We start from the raw sequence: 20,882 nt of genomic DNA, 5'->3' as shown, positions 1-20,882 counted from the left end.
TAAATAATAATCTTCATGTTTGCCTAAGAAATATAATAAGACAATGGTCTTTGTAGAATTTACAACATTTCTAATTCCTTTATTTTCAAATAGATATAGTATTCAAAGTTCTTTTTTTCTCACTCTCTCTCTTCTCTTTTATCACTCATCATAAATTGTCTTGTTTTATTTTACTACATATGATTTTGTATTTGTATATTAGCAAACGAGCTTACTTACATTGAATGTGTTGTAATCTCTTTATGTTAATTGTATATACTCCTTGTACTCCAATGAAATACTTTCGACAAGGAAATTAGACACATGTCCATAAATCTCAACTGATCGCTTTTGTACTGATGCACCTGGCATGTATATAACAAAGTTAGGCTGAAAGTTCAGCTGGGCTTTAAAAGGAAAAGTGAACTACAAGTATACAATCACATACTCAGGGATAAACTCTGCTAGGGAAGCATACCACACACACAACAGTATAGCATAGATAATATTAACGGGATTTGGACGACAACAATTCATTAGGTATTTAAGAGAAAAACATGACGCCATTTTTTTAATAAGTTGAAATAATGCATTTTTTTTTAAGTTTTAAAACTTGTAAACTACATTTTTGTCTTTGTGTTGTTTGCCTGCTGTGAATTGATGGTAATGGATATGATATGATGATGGCAGGGATTTCCAGGGTACCTTTGACTGCCTCCCAATGTGGCACATTTCTTTTCTTTTTAATATCCATTTATGTGCAATTGTGTGCCCAGCATGAGTCTCCATGGTTAAAAGCCACCCAATACCTCCTGAAGAATTTGGATGCTTCCCGATTTTAATCTTGGCATGTACTTGATTAGATCTTGTTCTATTCAAGGTTAGCTAATGCATTTGTATAGCCAATGTTTGGCTAGGTAAATTATGTACAGGCATACCCCACTTTTAATTACACAATGGGGTTTATTTACTAAAGCCAGAAAGTGCAAAATCAGGCTCACTTCTGCATAGAAACCAATGAGCTTCCAGGTTATATTACCAAAGCTTAATTGAACAATCTGGGGTTAGAAGCTCATTGGTTTCTATGCAGAAGTGAGCCTGGTTTTGCATTTTCCAGCTTTAGTAAATAAACCCCAAAGTGTACTTAAAAGTGGAGTATACCTATACTGAAGCTAAGGATTACACCACCTTATACATATGAACTGTCCTTTGCATATTTTTTTTGCTCATATGCTCATTTATTTTCCTTTAAACATTATGTAATTGTAGTAGTAAAATAGTATATCTTTATACAGGTCTGTTTACTCCATAGAAGGAATTTACAATAACTGAAGAACTGTGTGATTTAAAATGAATCTGTTGTAAGCAAAACACATAGGAAGCTTACAGAAATATTCTTAGAAAAATAGATACAAAAACCTCTGAGTACTGAAAGGGTTATTAAGGTAACATCAACAACTGATAGTGGGAGAATTCTGCATATAAAATGTGTCTGATGATATGTAACCGAAAAGTGTGCATTTAATAAAATTGAAGTCATTTAGTATCATTTTTTTGTGCAATAATGCATCACATATTGTTTTCTAACTGCAAGTAAATCATTGTAAGCTATCAAGCATGTATTACAACATGACATTAGGTGCAACAGCTTATTTAAATGCACATTACAGAGTAATTTTGTGTGCTGCTGTACACATCACTTTATCCATTTCACTCAAATCAAGTAGGACATTAGTGCTACTTGCATGGAGGTTTAGATTTTAAATTAATTTACTTCTAGTTTATAAGCAAGCTTTGTGTCATATTCAGCTGGTGGTGAATATTAATATGACAAAACTTTGGAGAAACTATGTACATATTTTTTTTTCAGAAAAACTGAATACATAACAATACTTTAAATCTTAAAGGGACCAATTCATGCATAATTATTACTAGTGACATAAGACAGTTAGTGACAGTTAACTGTCAGTAGTAAATAAGACATTTTTCTATTTCTTCTTTCAAGCACTGATGCAAATGTGTAACTTGTTCTCAGTGCATCAGTGCTTTATGATATCAGCGGTGTGAACACAAGATTCCAATTTTGAAGGCTTCACTCCAAGACTTTCCAAAATCAGTTATCTGTAATGTTTTGGGCATCAGTGATTTCCTTATTACCTGCAGAGTATTGTGTGATTCATGGTACTCCATACAATGCACAGATCTGAGTGAGTGCTGAAGTTGTAAGCAGAGGGACAACTCCATAGTTATTTCTCAACAGGACCCCTTCATCAAGACAACATGACTTGTGGATAACAACAGTGCCATATGTGTTTGCCTCTTTAAGCATGCATTGGTTGATTACCAAAGTAAGGTGTTAGCAGTAGAGTAATGTAGTAGAGTAATGTAGAGCAGTATAGCAATGTATTGTTCTAGCCATGGGTAGTAGTAGGCAATTAAACGTTTAGGCAATAGTTTAAGCTTGCATCTCAAAATATATTCAGTTAGCTACATGAAATGCATCACTTACATTTTCACTTCTATAAGGTGAAGTGTGCCAAGTGTATAGAGTGAACTTTACTATTAACTGCTTAAGGACCGCCTCACGCTGATGTACGTCGGCAGAATGGCACAGCTGGGCACAATCACATACCTGTACGTTGCTCTTTAAGTGCCTAGCCGAGGGTCGCGAGTGCGCCGCCGTCGGTCCTGAGCTCCGTGACTGGGGCTGCGGGTCCTGTGGACCCGATCGTCGACGGTGTCGCACGATCGGGTCACAGAGCTGAAGAATGAGGAGAGTGTAAAGGTAAAGTGTAAGGGTAAACAAACCTCTCCTTGTGCTTCCTACTGAGCCTGTCACTGATTGTCTGTTCCCTGTTATAGGGAAAGACGATCAGTGACCCCTACACTGCCCCCTAGTGGTTAACCCCTTCACTGCCAGTGAAATTTTTACAGTAATCAGTGCATTTTTAATTGCACTGCTTGTTGTATTAATGCCAATGGTCCCAAAAATGTGTCAAAATTGTCCGACATGTCTGCCATAATGTCGCAGTCACAATAAAAATTGCTGATTGCTGCCTTTACTAGTTAAAAAAAAATTATTAATAAAAATGTCATAAAACTATCCCCTATTTTGTAGATGCTATAACTTTTGCACAAACCAATCAATAAACACTTATTGTGATTTTTTTTTTACCAAAAATATGTAGAAGAATACATATCGGCCTAAACTGAGGAAAAAAAATGTTTTTTTATATATTTTTGTGAGATATTTATTATAGCAAATTGTAAATAATAATGCGTTTTTTTAAAAATGATTGCTCTTTTTTTGTTTATATTGCAAAAAAAAAGCTCTATTTGTGGGAAAAAAGGACGCCAATTTTGTTTCAGAGCCACGTCGCACGACCGTGCAATTGTCACTTAAAGACGCAGTGACGAATCGCACAAAGGTGCTTGGTCCTTTAGCTGGAAAATGGTCCGGGGCTTAAGTGGTTAATCACTTCAATACCAGATGCTTTCAGCCCCTTCCCGCCCAGGCCAATTTTCAGCTTTCAGCGCTGTAAACTTTGAATGACAATTGTACATCAGCAACACTATACCAAAAATAAAATGTCATAATTTTTTTTACACAAATAGTGCTTTTTTTGGGTGAAATTTAATCATCACTGGGTTTTTTATTGTTTGCTACATAAACATTTTCTTTTTCTATTATAAAATTTGGCATATAAATAATCTTTCCCTGTAAGTTTAGGTCAAAATGTATACTGCTACATTTCTTTGGTGGAAATAAATCTAATCAATTTATATTATTTCGTCTAGATATAAATGATTAAAATACTTTTACGATTAAAATTCAATAATCAAAGCAGCGCTCCAGTCAACACATACTATTGACATAAATGTACATGATTAATATATACACAAACAGACTCAAAATAGTGCTGCTAATCACAGTCATAAATACAGTGATAGATGTGCAGGAAATAAAACAAGTCCGTGAGAGCCGTGAGAGAGCTGAATGGGTGAGTTTTGTAGATAGATCAATCGGTAACTGCACTCAACACCGTTATCCTCCACACCATGCTCCACACATCCCCCTAAGGGTTTAAACTCACCGAATGGAATAATTCAACGAGCCTTACTCCACCAACCAAATCACAGTCTCCATCTCTGGTTCAAACTCCAGATTTTTTTTTTTTTACATACTGTGACCAGAGCAATACGGTGTTACTATAGTACTCTAGAGAGGTAATCAGGATTTCTTTAAACACGCTATGATTGTTTATAAAAGTGATAATCGCTGTTATAAGCAACAATTGTTTATCTGAGTATAATCCATTCATTCAGCATATACTATTATGATTAGCTGTGATTGGCCACAGCTAATCACATGGTACATATGGGCTGTGATTGGCCCTGTCTCTGCCATGTGATGACTGTGATGAATCACAGAGATCAACACAATAGTACACAATGGATGGTATGAATGGAAGCCATCTATTGTGCACAATTGTTATGTGATCTACTGTGATTGGTAACAGCTATCACATGGTACTGAAAGCAGCCTGGTATACTGATCTATCATGACAGATCCCGCTTCAGCATGGCCTGTGCGGAATGTGCGAGGCATGATCCTGGGAGGATGCCATATGATGTCCACCTAGTAAAATAGAGCTCCCGCCCAGCCTATAGACAAATTACTATGGGGCAGGAAGCAGTTAAGCACTGTTTACTAGAGCCTAGAGATGAGAAAATTCTTAAAAATTAGGTCAGTGCTGATTCGGCTGAACTTTTTTTTAAAAATCCACAAAAGCCACAAGAACTTTAGAGTTGAAACCTCAGTAAATTTAATGGGAATCTCAACCAGGCTCCAAAAAGTATCTATCACAGAGCAACAAATGATACAAAATTTTGCAGAAAGGTTTGGAAAGCTTTTGGCAGCCAAAAACTGTTACGCAGTCTGGAAAATTCAGAGGGAATATTAGCAGATTCTAACAGTCATGGAAGTCTTAATGTGCTAAGCTTTCTCTTTAAAAAAAAAATGAAATTTCTTTGAGCCTGGGGGAAAGTAGGGGCGGAGGGGGCAGCTTGGCATGCTTAGACAGCAGCAGTAGAAATATGGCCAAAAGTATTGAAAGCATGAAAAGTACCGTGAGCTACTTATTTAAAAAATTATACCAGGGATGCTAGGATTCCTCAGAGTTTGGATCTGACAAATTTAAGTAGTCATAGAGTGGCAAGGTAACAACAGAAGTAGATATCAAGTAAATGGATACTGAACATGTCAAGCCTTAAAACTGTATGTGTCCATAAATTGTCAACAAACTCCGATACCCCAAATTGTCCACAGGTAACATGTTAAAAGCGTTTACGGATCATCATTTTAAAGTAAACTGTGAATAATGGTTCTAGAATTATTGCTTTACCTTCAATGCATTTGATAATATCTAATTCTTGTAATACAATCACTGTTATCACATGTAGGCATACCCACGTGACAGCATTTATGGAGTGACAGGTTCTCTTTAATGAGCCATGGGGTGTCTATTATAGCCCTAAAGTCTTCCCTGCAGCTAATAAAGGCAGAGGTCATCCTCCATTAGATGCTCTCTCTCTGGAAACACCTGCTGTGCCCATCCTGAACACGTAGGAGGGACAGCAGAAGATTGGAAATGAATCACTTCCACCAGAAAGCCAACATTTGGCTTGACAAGCGTACACACATTCCCAGCTGTTATAGTAGCTGTGAGTATGTTTAAAATCCCCTATTACAATCTGCCATTTATAAACAGCAGTGAGACTCAAGACGTTAGGAATATGAACCACTGTACATTACTCTACGTAGATCTATGTATCCAAGTGTCTGTGCTTGTGAATGAAGAACACCACACAAAAATTGCTTTTATTGGTGCCACATGCAAGTTTATAGATACACATGTGAAACAGAATGCTTTTCACCTATTACCATCTGCCATTTATAAACAGCAGTGAGACTCAAGAGGTTAGGAAGAGGACCTATTGTATATTACTCTATGTAGATCTATGTATCCAAGTGTCTGTGCTTGTGAATGAAGAACACCACACAAAAATTGCTTTTATTGGTGCCACATGCAAGTTTATAGATACACATGTGAAACAGAATGCTTTTCACCTGTACTGGAGTTTTGGAAACAATAATATATAATCATATTTCCTGAGATATTGTGTGACAGCATCCCTGGGTCTATGTATGAGAGAGCTAGTAGGGAGCAATGTTGTGCTGTGGCTATACTAACCATAAGGCATTGCTGATGGCATGTCATCTTTAGAAGATGCAATGTTCTGTGCTTGCATAGTTAACTGGGATGTATTTTTTTTAACATCAATTCAAAATATATTGAATGAAAAATATGCAAAGTTCACCTCACCACTTCACCTCTTTGGACATCCGATTGTTACCATTTTGTTGAAGAAAAAAAATGCAGCTTTAACTATGCTCAATCTGAGAATTGTCTATACTGTCATATAAGTTAAATGGAATTTTTTTTATTACTCTTGAGAGAATCAATGCAGGCCTAATGCTCTAGTTTTCTTTGGAGATTGTCTTTCTTGAGTTCAAAAAACAAATATTTAACGGAGATTACAAATGCCACTCAAGAATACTGATTTTGTATTCACAGAACTATTTCTTTTGTAGATATACAGTGCTTACAGGGTCATTGCCATGCAGAAAGGTAACTAGATTAAACCTCCAAGCTGTTTTTTAACCATTCTGTTATGGTATATTCTTGTTTCCCATGAATATGAAATATTAATTTGGACCAAGAGCTTAACATGTATCTCATAGGTTTTCAGCTTAATTAGCTAATTAGCATGTTTATAATTGACCAGCAATAGCAATCTACAATATTAACAAGCTAAACAGCCACCCCTATCTTTTACAGCATAATCATCTTTATGTATAACAAATAGACAAAAGGTAAGCAATACATCCATGTTTTTGCCATATTTTATCACACAAGGTCGTTAGATATCCATTGGCCTTTCAAATGCTTTAACTAACTAATGGCTACAGATTCAAACTGGCTTTTATTCAACGACCAATCAAAGTCACTGATGATCTCTGTATAATTCAGTAAGGAGGTCATAATGGATGGAATGTTCTAATACAGAAGACTGAACTTTAAGTAACATCAGACTAGGGGATGAAGTTGCCTGGATAAGTAATTAATGTTTTGATGGATCTGGATCTCAGAATCAATACATGGATCTCAGATAAAGAATACCTAATATGCAATATTAATATGAGAAAGACACTATGATTGTTAGGACCACATCAGCATAGTGATGATTAATTTGCATTACTTTTATTATTATTTTTGTATTTTTATGTGTATATTTTTAACACGAAAACCATAGATGTACAGTGCACACAATAAATAATACACAAGATTGCACATTAGAACAGGGGACTACACAATTTACTTGTACAAATTAGGTACTTGTAGAATGCATGCAGCAATGATGAAGAGTTGAATGTAATTCTGATCCAAGTGATGTATGTGACTATATCCAAGTTTGAAAAATATTGGATATGGTTGTGGACAGTGTGCCACATCTTCCACAAAAGTCAGGAATATGGCTGTTTATTTTGTGTAATTTGGTAAGGTATATTTTAGATTTTGATAGCACCATAGGCCTTTTTAATTATTTTTAAGTGCAACGCGTTATAACATACGATTTGCAAATATAACAAAATGTTGTTATATCTGGGTGTCTTATGTGGCTTACAGGATAAAAATGCACATTTTAGCATAGTTTATAATAACTGGCTTGAGGATTGCCAGTTGCTGTTCTTATTGGTTTATACATCATTAAGGAGTCACCACCAGAAGCAGTACAAGCAGTACCAGATTGTAATGGTACATGGACATTTACCTGTTTTATTTGCAAAGGAAGACTGTATCTGGCTTTGTAAATGGGTATGTTCAGTCACGCTAAAAAAATAAACTAAGAACAACTAGAAAAGTAGCTGCATAGGGAACAAAAAGCAGAGAATGAAATTGTAAAGGGGGAATAGTGTCATAGCTGTCTCACAGCCCAATAACACATAGAGTGTTTATTTTAATATGTTTCAGGGAATAAAGTGTTCTATGCTACAAAGTCTGTTATGCATAAGGCCATGGTTCCCAGACTTTATTATACAGATCTAGAGAGTTATAAATGCATAGTGCAAGGCTTTCCATTGCCTGTACATTTCAAATTCTTGTAAACAAATAATTGCAGCCAACTTACTTGTTATAAGGAACCTCAAGTGTGGCTCATTACCAAACAGTCTCATATAATATTAAATATATGTAATTCTACAAAATGCTATCAAAGACTGCATACATGCAATAGGAAATGGTCACAGAGTACCATCATAGCAGCCCAAGGATCAATGAATAAGTGTCAAAGGAGCTCAGGTTGGGCATGAGGTGTATAAAATAGTCAGCGAAAGATTTTTTTTTTAGAACCACCACATTACTACACTGATACTGAGAATAGCAACCAATCAATGTGCCTCTTGGCCACATTAACTATGTTACTGTGCTGTTACAGAATATCTCCAATAACAACCCGCCCTATCCTGTTGGTAATAAACCAAGTTACCAGTGGAATTAATACTAGTATTTGTATGTGTTACCTATTTTTCAAGTCAAGTTAACATAATAAGGACTATTTCTTTTTCAGCACAGCTATTTGTCATCTTTTTTACAGTGTTCTATTCAAAATGTCTATTGTTTGCATCAGCATACCTGAACCATTTGTTATCTGGATGTTCTTGTTGTTTAAAAACCACAAAACAGAAATACACTGACCTGGTGGTTTATGCATGACAAATGCTATATATTTTTGTGCATGTTCTGGGCATTTTACAGAATTTATGTGCTAGAAATAATATGTTACCTAACCAAGCAGAAGAGCATCGTGTCTGATCAAATAGTCATCAGAGTTGCGTTTTTCTCCACAAAAGTGCTTGTAGTCCATATACGTGATTATCACCTGGGACCATCTAATGTAAAAATTAGTCTTTCATGTACCATAACTGCTGTTAGGCTGTCTAAGGCAACTTTTAAATCTGAATAACAAACATAAATGAGCTTATTTTTTTCAGGAATAAAATTGAAAAGATGTGTGCTGAATGTCCTAAAACGTATTCTCTTAAATCATGCAAGAAAAACTAGTTTATGAGAGGAAATTTCATTTGATTTATTCTGGCAGAATAATGTAACTTGCCCATTTACTAGGAACAAAAGCTTTCTGAATATTCAAAAATGTTCATTACTGGATTCACCAATTACATTTGAAAACATCTTTTTCATCTATCACTTTGCATGAACACATACCAAGCTAAATTTTGCTAGACAGTGCATATCTATGTCCTCCAATATTATTATTATTAATATTATTATACAGGATTTATATAGCCCCAACAGTTTGCACAGCGCTTTACAATACAAAAGGAGCCAGTGCAGTTACAATACAACTGTCAGGTAATGACTGAGTGATTCATTTAGTCAGCTATGTTGATCGTTTTATCGATTGTTGAACAACAGTAAATATTAAAAAAAAAATGTTTTAATTATTATTATTAATTATTTCAGAGTTATTTTGCCATACAGAAATCCTTTGAATAACACAATAAGATCTGTGTAAGTATGGGCTGAGACTACTAAAAATAAATGAATATTTATTTACAAGTCACTTTACAAACACCACTAACCATCAGATTAATAGTCTCACACAAACACTATATTTTGCAATGAATTTCACAAAAGCTTGGTGTGACAGACTCACCCGAAACAGAGGCTTTTGGAGGAGACTGACTGCAAGCTAATTTATTGCCTACTCACTATGGGCCCTGGCTTATGAGGGAGTACTGCTCTTTGGGACGCTCTGGGGGACCCTTGGAGTAATGTTATTTTTGATTCAAATCTATGTCTCCTCAAAACCCAAAGACTCTGGGAACTGGAGGACCCAAATACATATTTGGAGTCTCTAGGCCCAAACCAGCAATGACTGCTTCACACTGTGAGACTCAGAGCAGATTTCATTTTGTCTGGGGTCTCCTGATATAATGTATTTATTGTAAATAGGTCTCTCCCATACTGTGCCTCCTAGGTGTCATTCACCCAATTGTTAACCAGTTGCTGACCAGCCGCCACAGTTATACTGTGACAGATTGGCTCGTTACAGAATTAATTGATCTACAGGCCCAGGCCAATAATTTCTGGCCTGGATCTGCTGATCAGGTCTGGTGAATGAAATGCCTCCTCTGCCTGTGTAATGTAAACACAGAGGAATTTTGTCATCTCCAGTCGTGGAGCCCTTTTCGGTCATAAACCACTTCAACCAACAGTTTTCAGCCTTGTTTATTCCCGACCAAGTTGTCTGTGTTGATGAGTCCCTGATTACGTTTTCTGGCCACCTTGATTTCAAAGAGTTTCTGCCCAGAAAGCGTGCCAGATATGGGGCCACAGGCTATACATATAGTTTTCTTGTTTTATGAGGGAACAGATAGAAACGTGGAGCCCCCAACTGCCCAGACTACATAGGGAGCAGCAGTAAGATTGTTTTGCACTTGGTGTCACCCTTCAGAAAGGGGTATCACTTGTACGTGGACAATTATTACACAAGCATGCTACTTTTTAGTCAGATTTTTGATTCTGGAATTGGTGGCACAGTGCCATCTAATTGCCAGGGCTTTCCCCAACAGTTTGTAGATTCCCAACTTAGACAGGGGGAGAGAGCCTGCTTGAAGTGTAATAAATTGCTTGCAGTGAAGTGGGAGGGACACACGGAATGTTTTTGTTCTGTCCTCCATTCACACAGATGGTCCAAATTACAATGGTGACTGGTGGAGAAGCCCCTCTGTGTCCATGAATACAACTTTAAAATAGGGAGGGGTGGACTTCAATGACCAGATTATGGCACAGTATTTAATTGCCCGTAAGGCCAGACGCTGGTATAAAAAAAGTGTCTGTATACTTATTCCAATTGGCTCTGCTGAATGCTTATGTGCTATACAAAGCATCAGGAAGAACTTCCTAAAATTCCAGGAAGAGATCATCACAGCCTATCTGTTTCCAGACGGTGCTATGGCCAAACTTCCCAATGCAAATGCAGTGAGCTGGCTGCATGAGAGGCATTTTCGGGATGTCCTCCCTGGTACCCATACCAAAAAAAACACCCCAAAGAAAATGTGTCTGTAGAAAATGCGGATATAGGCGTGACACACACTTTTATTGTCCCTCCTGTCCTGACCAACCTGGTCTTTGCATCGGTGACTGTTTCAGTCGCTACCATACACCAGTTGAGTATTAGCATAGGGTACAGCATGGCACAGTCCTAGGGCACACGATCACACAGAGTCTCGCAAGATGTTACATGGCCATCACATTTTGAGAGACCCTAAGCTGTAACATTTATAGCTACAATAAAAGTGTAAAAAAAAATCATAAAAAAAGCCAAAAATAGTAATTTCTCTCTCTCTATTCTTCTGCTTTGTTTTACTGTATTTTATGCTTAACTGTAATTTTTTATTGCTAATGTGTTTTATTGTGTTTGCTTTGCAGATATGTCCTACTGTTATATTGTAATGTTACTGTGTTTTATTGTTAACTATTATTTGCTTTGCAGGTACGCCATTCAGCTGAAGCACAATTTTATTTATTTTGACAGCAACAGGGTTTTCTCTCACGATACGTAAATCCATGACTCCAGCACTGTAGGAGGTGATTTCACCACCACAGTTAAAAAAAGAGCACATATGCCGAAGCATGGGAACAGGGGTGGACATTAGGGGCCGATTGCCCCTATGCTTCAGCATATATTTTTTACTCTTTTTTTTGGCACAGATTGTGATAAAAAAAAGTTGGTTTATGGAGGTAATGTTTTAGTGATACTGTAATTTATTGTTACCATTGTTTTATTTGCAGGTACGCCATTCAGCTGCAGCACTGATTTATTTATTGTAACAGCAAAATGGTTTGCTCTCACAATACGTAAATCAGTGACTTCGGTGCTGTAGGAGGTGATTTCACCACCACAGTTAAAAAAAAGAGCATATATATGCCAAAGTATAAGGGCAGGGGTGGACATTAGGGGTAGATTACCCCTATGCTTCTGCATATATTTTTATTTACCTTTCTTGGCAGAGTTTTTTTCATCCACATCGATGTGAATGCAAGGATCTCTTAGGTACTTTTTTTACTGCTCAGCCCATGGGCTGAACAAAAAAAATAAAAAATAACAGTGCATGTATGCCCATCATTAGAAGTGGATGGATGCAGGGTGGTATTCTAGTGATGGGCATACCACCGATCGCTGTGATGCATGAAAAAAAGAACATTACAATATATGCCCAACAAGCAGTACTTTGCTGGACTTTGAGAGGTTATACCATAATGATGCTTGCAGGTTTAGGTATCATCTTGGTATTGTTTTTTTCAGCCGACAGTCAGCTTTCATGTAAAAGCAATCCTAGCAGCTTATTAGATGCTAGACATATTTTACAAGCAGTAGGGGGGAATGAATATAGAAGGTTGAGTTCCATCGCGTCAGGCAATCGCAAATAAGACGTCTGACCGGCAGATTGTGTCGCCGCTGAATGTCAGCAAGGCGAACCATGGCTGTGTAAGATCTTCTGAAATGGGTCGAGATTTTCCTTGCCTGCCGCAAGATTCCTGAACCCCAGGGTATTTGACCACGAATCGCTGCATGACCAGGTTTAAGACGTGTGCCATGCATGGCACGAGTGTAATTTTGCCCTGTTTCAATGCACTAAGCAGATTGGCACCATTGTCACACACCACTTTACCAACTGTCAAATTGAGCAGTGTTAGCCACTGATCTGCCTGTGAATGCAAAGCTGAAAGGAGTGCAGGGCCAGTGTGGCTCTTGGCTTCCAGGCACAACAGTCGCAGCACAGCATGGCAACATCTCACCTGGCATGTCGAATAGGTTCTGGGGATCTTGGGCTGCACAGTGGAAGAGACGCTAGCAGCGGAAAAGGAGGAGTCAGCCGAGGAGGAGAGGGAGGAGGATGCTTTTTTTTTTTTTTTAAATGGAGCTATTTATTTCAGCAAAAAGTACAAAATATTGTGTTTTTTTCAAAATTGTCACTCTTTTTTTATAACGCAAAAATTAAAAACCGCAGAAATGATAAAATACCATCAAAAGAAAGATCTATCTGTGGGAAAAAAAAGGACGTCAATTTTGTTTGGGTACAGCGTCGTACGACCACGCAATTGTCAGTTAAAACAACGCAGCGCCAAAAATGGCCTGGTCATTGAGCAGCCAATTCTTTCAGGGCTGAAGTGGTTAAAAGTTAATAGGACCGATGTCTCTGGCCTGGTTAGAAGACTCCTATAGTCCAAAATTAAAATGATCAAGCACATATTTTTTTCCCATAAAAGGTCCAATAGGGTGGGGCAAGTTGTACAAAAGGTAATAACTGTGAGGAATGAGCTGATGGAAGAATTAAAAGTTTAGATGTTAGGTGGAGGCAGGATAGGCTTACCTGATAAGATGAATGCCTAAAGGTGACCAGGGTGGGAGATAGCTAGATAGATTAAGGTATAGAGTTCCAGAGAATGGGAGAGGCTTTGAAGAACTCCTGGAGATGAGCATGAGAGGAGGAAACAAGAGAGCTAGAGAGCCGGGGGTCTTGGCAGGAATGGACTGGATGGTTTGGATGATATTTTGAGACAAGATTGGTGATGTAGCTCAGGGCAAAGTTTTGAATGCCTTTCTATGTTGTTGTTAATATTTTGAATTAATTCACTGGGCAATCGGAAGCCAATAGAGGGATTAGCCATGAGAGTTGGCAGAGACTGAGTGGTTAGTAAGGTATATAAATCGGACTTCAGCATTCTCGATGAAGGGGGGGATAGCCTGCATAGAGGTAGGTTTAAGAGAAGGCAGTTATAATAGCCAAGGCAAGAGTTAACAAGGAAGTGAATAAGTAGCTTGGTGGTTTCATTCGTTAAAAAGAGACACATTTTAGAGATGTTACAGGGATAAAGTTCCTAAGCTTTTGACAGTGATTTGGGGCTGAAAGCACAATCAGAGTCTGGGATTACACCTGGTACGCTGGCATGAGGGGAGGGTCTGATAGCTGTATTATTTATCATTGTGGAAAAGTCAGGGAGGTGGCCATGGATACAGAATAGTAGAAACTTAGTTTTAGAAAGATTTAGTTTGAGGAAGTAGTGTGACATAAATGTTGATATGTCAGTTAGTAAGTTAACAATGCTTGAGAGACTGAAGGTGTGAGGATAGATTTGGGTGTCTTTGACCTAGAGATGGTATTGCAAGCTGTGGGAGGTTATCAAGTGACCAAGATAGGAGATATTGATAGAGAAGAGAAGGGGTCCAAGAACAGAGGCGGGGGGGGGGGGGGCTACAGAAAGAGGAAGTGGAGAGGAGAAGATTACATTAAAGGAGTGCTAAGATAGGAGGAGATCCAGGAAATATGTATACAGAATCCATATAGGATATGCTTTAGAGATTTGTAAATGGGCAACAGACAAATATTTTGTCATTCCGTAATTTTTAACTTTTCAGTCTACTAACAAATGTGCATAAACATTTCTGCTGTACTAAAAAAATGTATAGAACCATCAGGACAATTTTGGCCAGACCAAATAATAATTCTAATTTTCCAAGGATCACATCTTGGTGATAATAACAATCTGCTGCGATGGATACAGTAATTTCACTACTCTCTTGGGAAAAGCTGGTGAATGAGGTTTCTTGTGTGTGCCATCTCTATGTATGAAAAAGACCACCCTGTATAGCACATCAACAAATCAGTCACTAATAGAAAATGAGTTCAGTCAAAACACAGTAATACCGCTTTAGGTTGATCTACACTTAACCCCAAATCTACTTGGTGCAGATATAAAAATTGCAGATCATCGCCATTACTAGTAAAAAAATAAAATAAAAAAAATGCTATAAATCTATCCCCTATTTTGTAGACGCTATGACATTTGTGCAAACGAACCAATATACACTTATTGTCGGCCTAAACTGAGGAAAACTAATTTTTTTTAAAATATTTTTGGGGGATACTATACTATACTTTCTAAAAAATAAAATAAAATAAAAGTTTTCAAAAGGGAGTAATCTGATGTTTTATGACCTAGTCGCTTTCTCCTTTGTCATTGAGTGCATGGTACTACAGAATGCATGGTACTACAGAATTAACCATTTATATCTGGATGTGTGCAATCCTTTGAACTAAAACCCTGGTCTTTCTATGTATCATTTATTCTCATAATATCACCTCTACAGAGAATTATATACAATGATCAAAGGTTATTCTAATGGTAGCTGTGCAAACCTAAATCAGAGCTGATGGCTGGAATATATACAGCAAGTACTGTATTTATCGGTATATAACACGCACCCCAATTTTAAGAGGGACGTTTAAGGAAAAAAAACATTTAAAATAATGAACTTTGAAGCAAAATTAGGGTCACAGCTCAACAATGCACCCTGCTCAGTGCCCATCTGCAGCCTCTAAATTGCCCATCAATGCACCCTGCTCAGTGCCCATCTGCAGCCATTAAATTGCCCAACAATACACCCTGCTCAGTGCCAATCTGCAGCCATTAAATTGCCCAAAAATGCAGCCTGCTCAGTTAAATTACCTAATGGTGCAGCTTGTTCAGTACCCATCTGCAACCTCTAAATTGCCCATCAATGCAGCCTGTTCAGTGCCCATCTGCAGCCTATATATTGACCACCAATGCAGCCTGTTCAGTGCCCATTTGCAGCCTATGAATTTACCAACAATGCAGCCTGTTCAGTGCCAATTTTTAGCCTATAAATTGACCAACAATGCAGCCTGTTCAGTGCCCATCTGCAGACTTACCTTTCCCATCATTGCAGCCCCGCCAGTGTTGGCTAGTTCCTGCTGTCTCCCAAGGAAGAGGAGGAGTGCGCGCTGCTGAATTACACAGAGCCGCAATCTCCTGTGTACAGGGTGCTTCGTCACTCACAACCACGCCTCCTGGCCCTGTTCATATAATAGACCAAACAATGGCCCAATGTGGGGCCAGGAGGCGTGTCTGTGAGTGACAGAGCGCCCTGTACACCAGAGATTGCTGCTCTATGTAATTTAGCGGCTCTCACTCCTCTTCCCTCAGACACAGCAGGGATCAGTGTAAAATATGCACCCACGATTTTCCCTTGATTTGAAAAGGAAAAAAGTGTATGATATATGCCGATAAATACGGTAAATACGGTTTTGGCAAATAGAAGAGAAGCATATCCCATTCTCGTTGTACAATATAAAGTCCATTTTTTGTAACTAATATATACTGTATGTGAAGCAGTACAAAAATGGGCTGTTTTGCTAAAGCTGTGGAGAATCTTCACTTAGAAAATGTGTCAATATTCACTTCAATTATCCATTCATATGAAAAGCATATGAAAAGCATCTGCACATAACCATTTATTCAAAGTGAACAGGAATTGCTTTTCATATGCTTGTAAATTTTAAGTGAATAGACACAATGTTTTGAAGGTAGATTCTCCTTTAGTAAACCAGCATCAGTGTATTAGTTATTTATAAAGGAATTAAATAAGGTACAACTTCAGTGTGTTGGGTAGTATATAAAGCAAACTTAAATTCTAGTAATTTCTGGTGACCCCCATCAAAGATGTCATTAGAAATCATGTGGCCTCATACTGCATGCCTGTCAAGCTCCCCTCCCTTTAAGTAGGGATGAGCCAATGATTCAATCTGAACCTAGGTTCAGACTGAACTTTGGCTGTTTGAGCATGTTGAACAAATGCCTGAACTATTGCCCCTACAGCACCTTCAGCCCTCCTCCGTGCCATGACTCTTAAGAATTAAATGAAAGTTCCAGCCTGCCCAGCGGATTGACATATAATAAGTGGCTAGAACTTTAATTTAATTGGTATGACACTTAGGATTACTCTACCCACTCCCAAAAATGTGTAACTAGTCCCCTCTCTGTCCTCAGCCTCTGCTGTTGAACTGATGGGGTCCAGGGAATTTTTTATATTTTTGCTGGGAGCCATGGAATTACTGTGCATGCGCCCAAAAATACTTAAAGAGTCAACTCTCTGCCCTGACCTGCCTGCTAAACGAATGGGGCCTGGGCCCTGTACAGAAGGACCATCTCTACTCCTTTATCAGCAGCTGCAATCCCCATGCTTGTGGCTATCTTTAACAGACTTAATAGTTATAGTAAAAGTGTAAAGGGTACATCCAGGTATGGTAGATCCCATATTGCAGGTCAGAATGGGCATTGTGCTCATGTAAATGTCAGTTTTATGGAAGTGGCACTCTTCCTTTGTAGAGGATAGTTCTAATTAAATTAGGGAGGAAGCCTAAAGTGATGTCCTTTTTTTGTAGTTTTTTTATTTTTTTATTTCATGCATATACCAGCCACTGTTAAAAAATGTCCAAAGTATCACTGTAGATAAAGCATTACTTTATGCATCTATAAATGCAAATCTAAACAGGGATAAATAAAAACATGTATGTAATGTTATCGCTTTGACTTACTTCGTTCATATACCTTCATAAGGAAAGATTATATAAATACAATATAAAGGCCTATTGGAAACAATTGAACTATCTTTTTTTTTTTTTCCACTGGTACATACTTTGCTTGATTCTCCAATAACCCATTTAGTAAAAAAGAGGAACACATGGTTACTTCCAGTTCTAGAATTACAGTTTCAGTTTGAAGAGAACCTATCTACATGTGCTAACTGTATCAAACAAAAAGATACATTGAATATGGTATTAATATTAATAAATATTTTAGATGGACCTAATGTATATCCAATAGTCCTCTGTTCTGATATTCTGTTGAACAAAATGCAGTCACATTTTCATAAGAAACTAGTAAGTATATTTGTCTGGAAACCTAGTCTGTGTGCATTCTGATCAACAACAGTGCAATGCAAATGCAAATGCAATCCATCTAGTCACCTTGGTTATTACAAAAACAAGACAAAACATTATATCTGTGACCATGACCTTCATTCCATCGTTTCCATGGCCTAATGTTAGATTTTGACACTAGTCAGAGTGTCAAATTCTGACACTAGATGACAAATAGTTTAACCACCAAATTGAATACACTCTTTTTTGGCAAACAATGGATCGTGGGGAATAAAGTACTGAAAGAAAAATCATGACCTATGTTAAAATTATAAGCTGACTGTAATAAAGTAATGCTATACAAACCAGCTGTAATTTTGCACATAAGGGGATTGATTTATTAAAGGCAAACAAGCAATTCATAATGCAAGTGAAGTTTGCGCCAAAGCTTAGTGAATAAGGTGAAGCTCTGTTCATTGCCATCATTCAATCATGTGCAAACTAAAATGTTGTTTTTTGAAATTTTCCTTGCAAACTGAAATTGTAACACATTCGCTAGGCTCTAGTGCAATTTCCCTGGCAAAGTGCAATGTCTCCTGTAAAGTGAGCAGCCTCTTTGCCTTTAGTACATCAATCTCATGGTCTCTATGGTGCCATAAACAGGAAAATTACCACTGAGATTAGGTCTTAACTTTTTTTCCAACTGTGTGCATTTTTATAGGAAGAATGTGCTTAGGTAATGAAGAGGGCAGGTTAAAAATTCTGATCATAAAGATTATATCAGCCCATTCATGCAGTCATTACATAACCTTTTTCTGTTGCCTTTCATACAGCTGGGAAACTCAGCTCAGGAAACATGCATGTTAATCCATCAAAAGTGTTCAGATCTATGGATGCCCATTGTAGGCAGATGTCTTACTAAAAGCAACAAATGCTGACATAATTTGTCAATCTAAAATAAAAGCATCAAAACCCAAGTGATTTTCTCGCAAACTAAGTGCAGGTGATGTGCTCAAATACACAAATCGTGTTCACCTTTCTCAGTAGATAAAGTAATGATTGGTATGCCAGCACAGACATTTTTCTATATGTTGGGAAACCATTGTATGTAAGCACATTCATCAGAACATATAGCCCAAACCATGACACAGTCTCTCCCATAGCTTGTGACTAATAATCCATGTAGAGGCATCCTATAAAATACAGGGTTGCAAACCTAACCTCTATTTTGAACAGATGTACAAATTTAGTATGGCAATCACAGTTTAGCAATGTGTTTTAATACTTAAATTACAGTAAGACTTCAGATTGCGAGTAACACAGTTTACGAGCGTTTCACAATACGAGCTGTTTTTTTTCCTGACTCAATTTGCGTTCGTTGTCTCGCAAAACACGAGCAGGATTCAACACTCTGGGGTGGGCAGTACCGCATGTGGCCAGAGGTACAGGGCACCGGTAATGCTCTGAGGCACTCGGAGACACCCGGAAACACTACCACACTGGAACAAATTATCTGAGTTTCCATTGATTCCTATGGCAAAACTTGCTTTGCGATATGAGTGCTTTGGATTACCAGCATGATTCTGGAACTGATTTTGCTCATAATCCAAGGTACTACTGTATATATATTTTTTTATCATTCACAGGTTTATCCTAATTGCTCTGATCCCATTTGTAAAATGTAAATGGTACATTTAAAAGAGAAATAATGTTTAATAAATGCTTATTTGAGCTGTAGATTAATTCATTTAGAAATATTTTCTTTTATTTGTTCATTTCTAAGCAATGATATAGGCACAAATGTAAAAAAATAAAGCCCACTGGCTGTACATTTCATGCACTGCTCAGCATTCCTAATTATATCTGAAGTAATTTTTGCTGAATATACAAAGTTACACTTAGAGCCATTTAAAATATGCTGAAATGTGGGGTGCAATACACTTTTTCTAATCATACAGGCTATTTTTGGATTGAAGGGATACAATTACTATACATTCACTCACATACCACTTAGCTGTTACCTAAAAACAGCATCCCTTCAGTGTTAGTGGATTGATCCTATGTCACAATTATCCCATTTTCTGATGTGACAGCACAGTGAGAAGCAGTAGAAACGATGTTAATGGACTTTTGTTTGCATTCAATTGGTAATGCAATTGAAGCAGGTCAAATACAGGTTAGAAGGAGGTCAACTTCAGAACAAATGTGCCTGCTTCTGAATAATCTCAGAAGATGGAGAATACATTTCTGAGGTTATAAGAGGGCCCAACCCCCCTCCCAGAGCATTGCAGGGTTGGCAGTGATGCTTCCTGAGCTGGTACACTATGGGTTCGGATGCATTTGACAGCTCCATGGGCTGTATAATGAGAAGCCTAGCCCACCCACCTCCTTGATGTCAGTGAAGTCCAGCAGGGCCTGTGGATGTAGGCATGCTATGTTCAAGCACACATGGCTACAGTGGTGCCCTGCAGTGCCAAAGGTTCAGGTTTAAAATGTATATCTGGAAGCTGATCTAAGGTGTGAGTTATATAGATTTGAGCTAATCAGAGGTCTGGTTTGTTTAGATTTGATTGTTTAGGGTTGTTTTGAGGTCTGAAGTGTATTGATGAGGCAGATCTGAAGTTTGGAGTATATGCATTCATTTGGGTAGATCTGAGATATGTAATGTATGGAGGGAGGCTAATCTGAGTCCAGAAGTGCATACATGCATTGGGACTGATCTGAGGTCTAAAGTGTATGGATATGATGTCTAAAGCTTATGGATTGTGGCTGATCTGATGTCTGAAGTGTATGGCTTGGGACTAATCTGAGGTCTGAAGTGTATGGATATGATGTCTAAAGTTTATGGATTGGGGCTGATCTGATGTCTGAAGTGTATGGATTGGGGCAGATCTAAGGTCTGAAGTGTATAATTTGGGGCTGATCTAAGGCCTGAAGTGCTTGCATAGACTGGGGCTGAATGGAATTAAACCATAAGAAACAAGGGCAGAGATCACAGTAAAACCGTAAATCCAATTTACTTTTTAGTACA

This window comes from Lithobates pipiens, unplaced genomic scaffold (genome assembly GCF_037356315.1).
Source record: "Lithobates pipiens isolate NorthernLeopardFrog02 unplaced genomic scaffold, aLitPip1_a1.2 Scaffold_8, whole genome shotgun sequence".
NCBI lineage: Eukaryota > Metazoa > Chordata > Amphibia > Anura > Ranidae > Lithobates > Lithobates pipiens.
The sequence above is the reverse complement of the archived record's forward strand: the minus strand, read 5'-3'. Positions refer to the sequence as shown.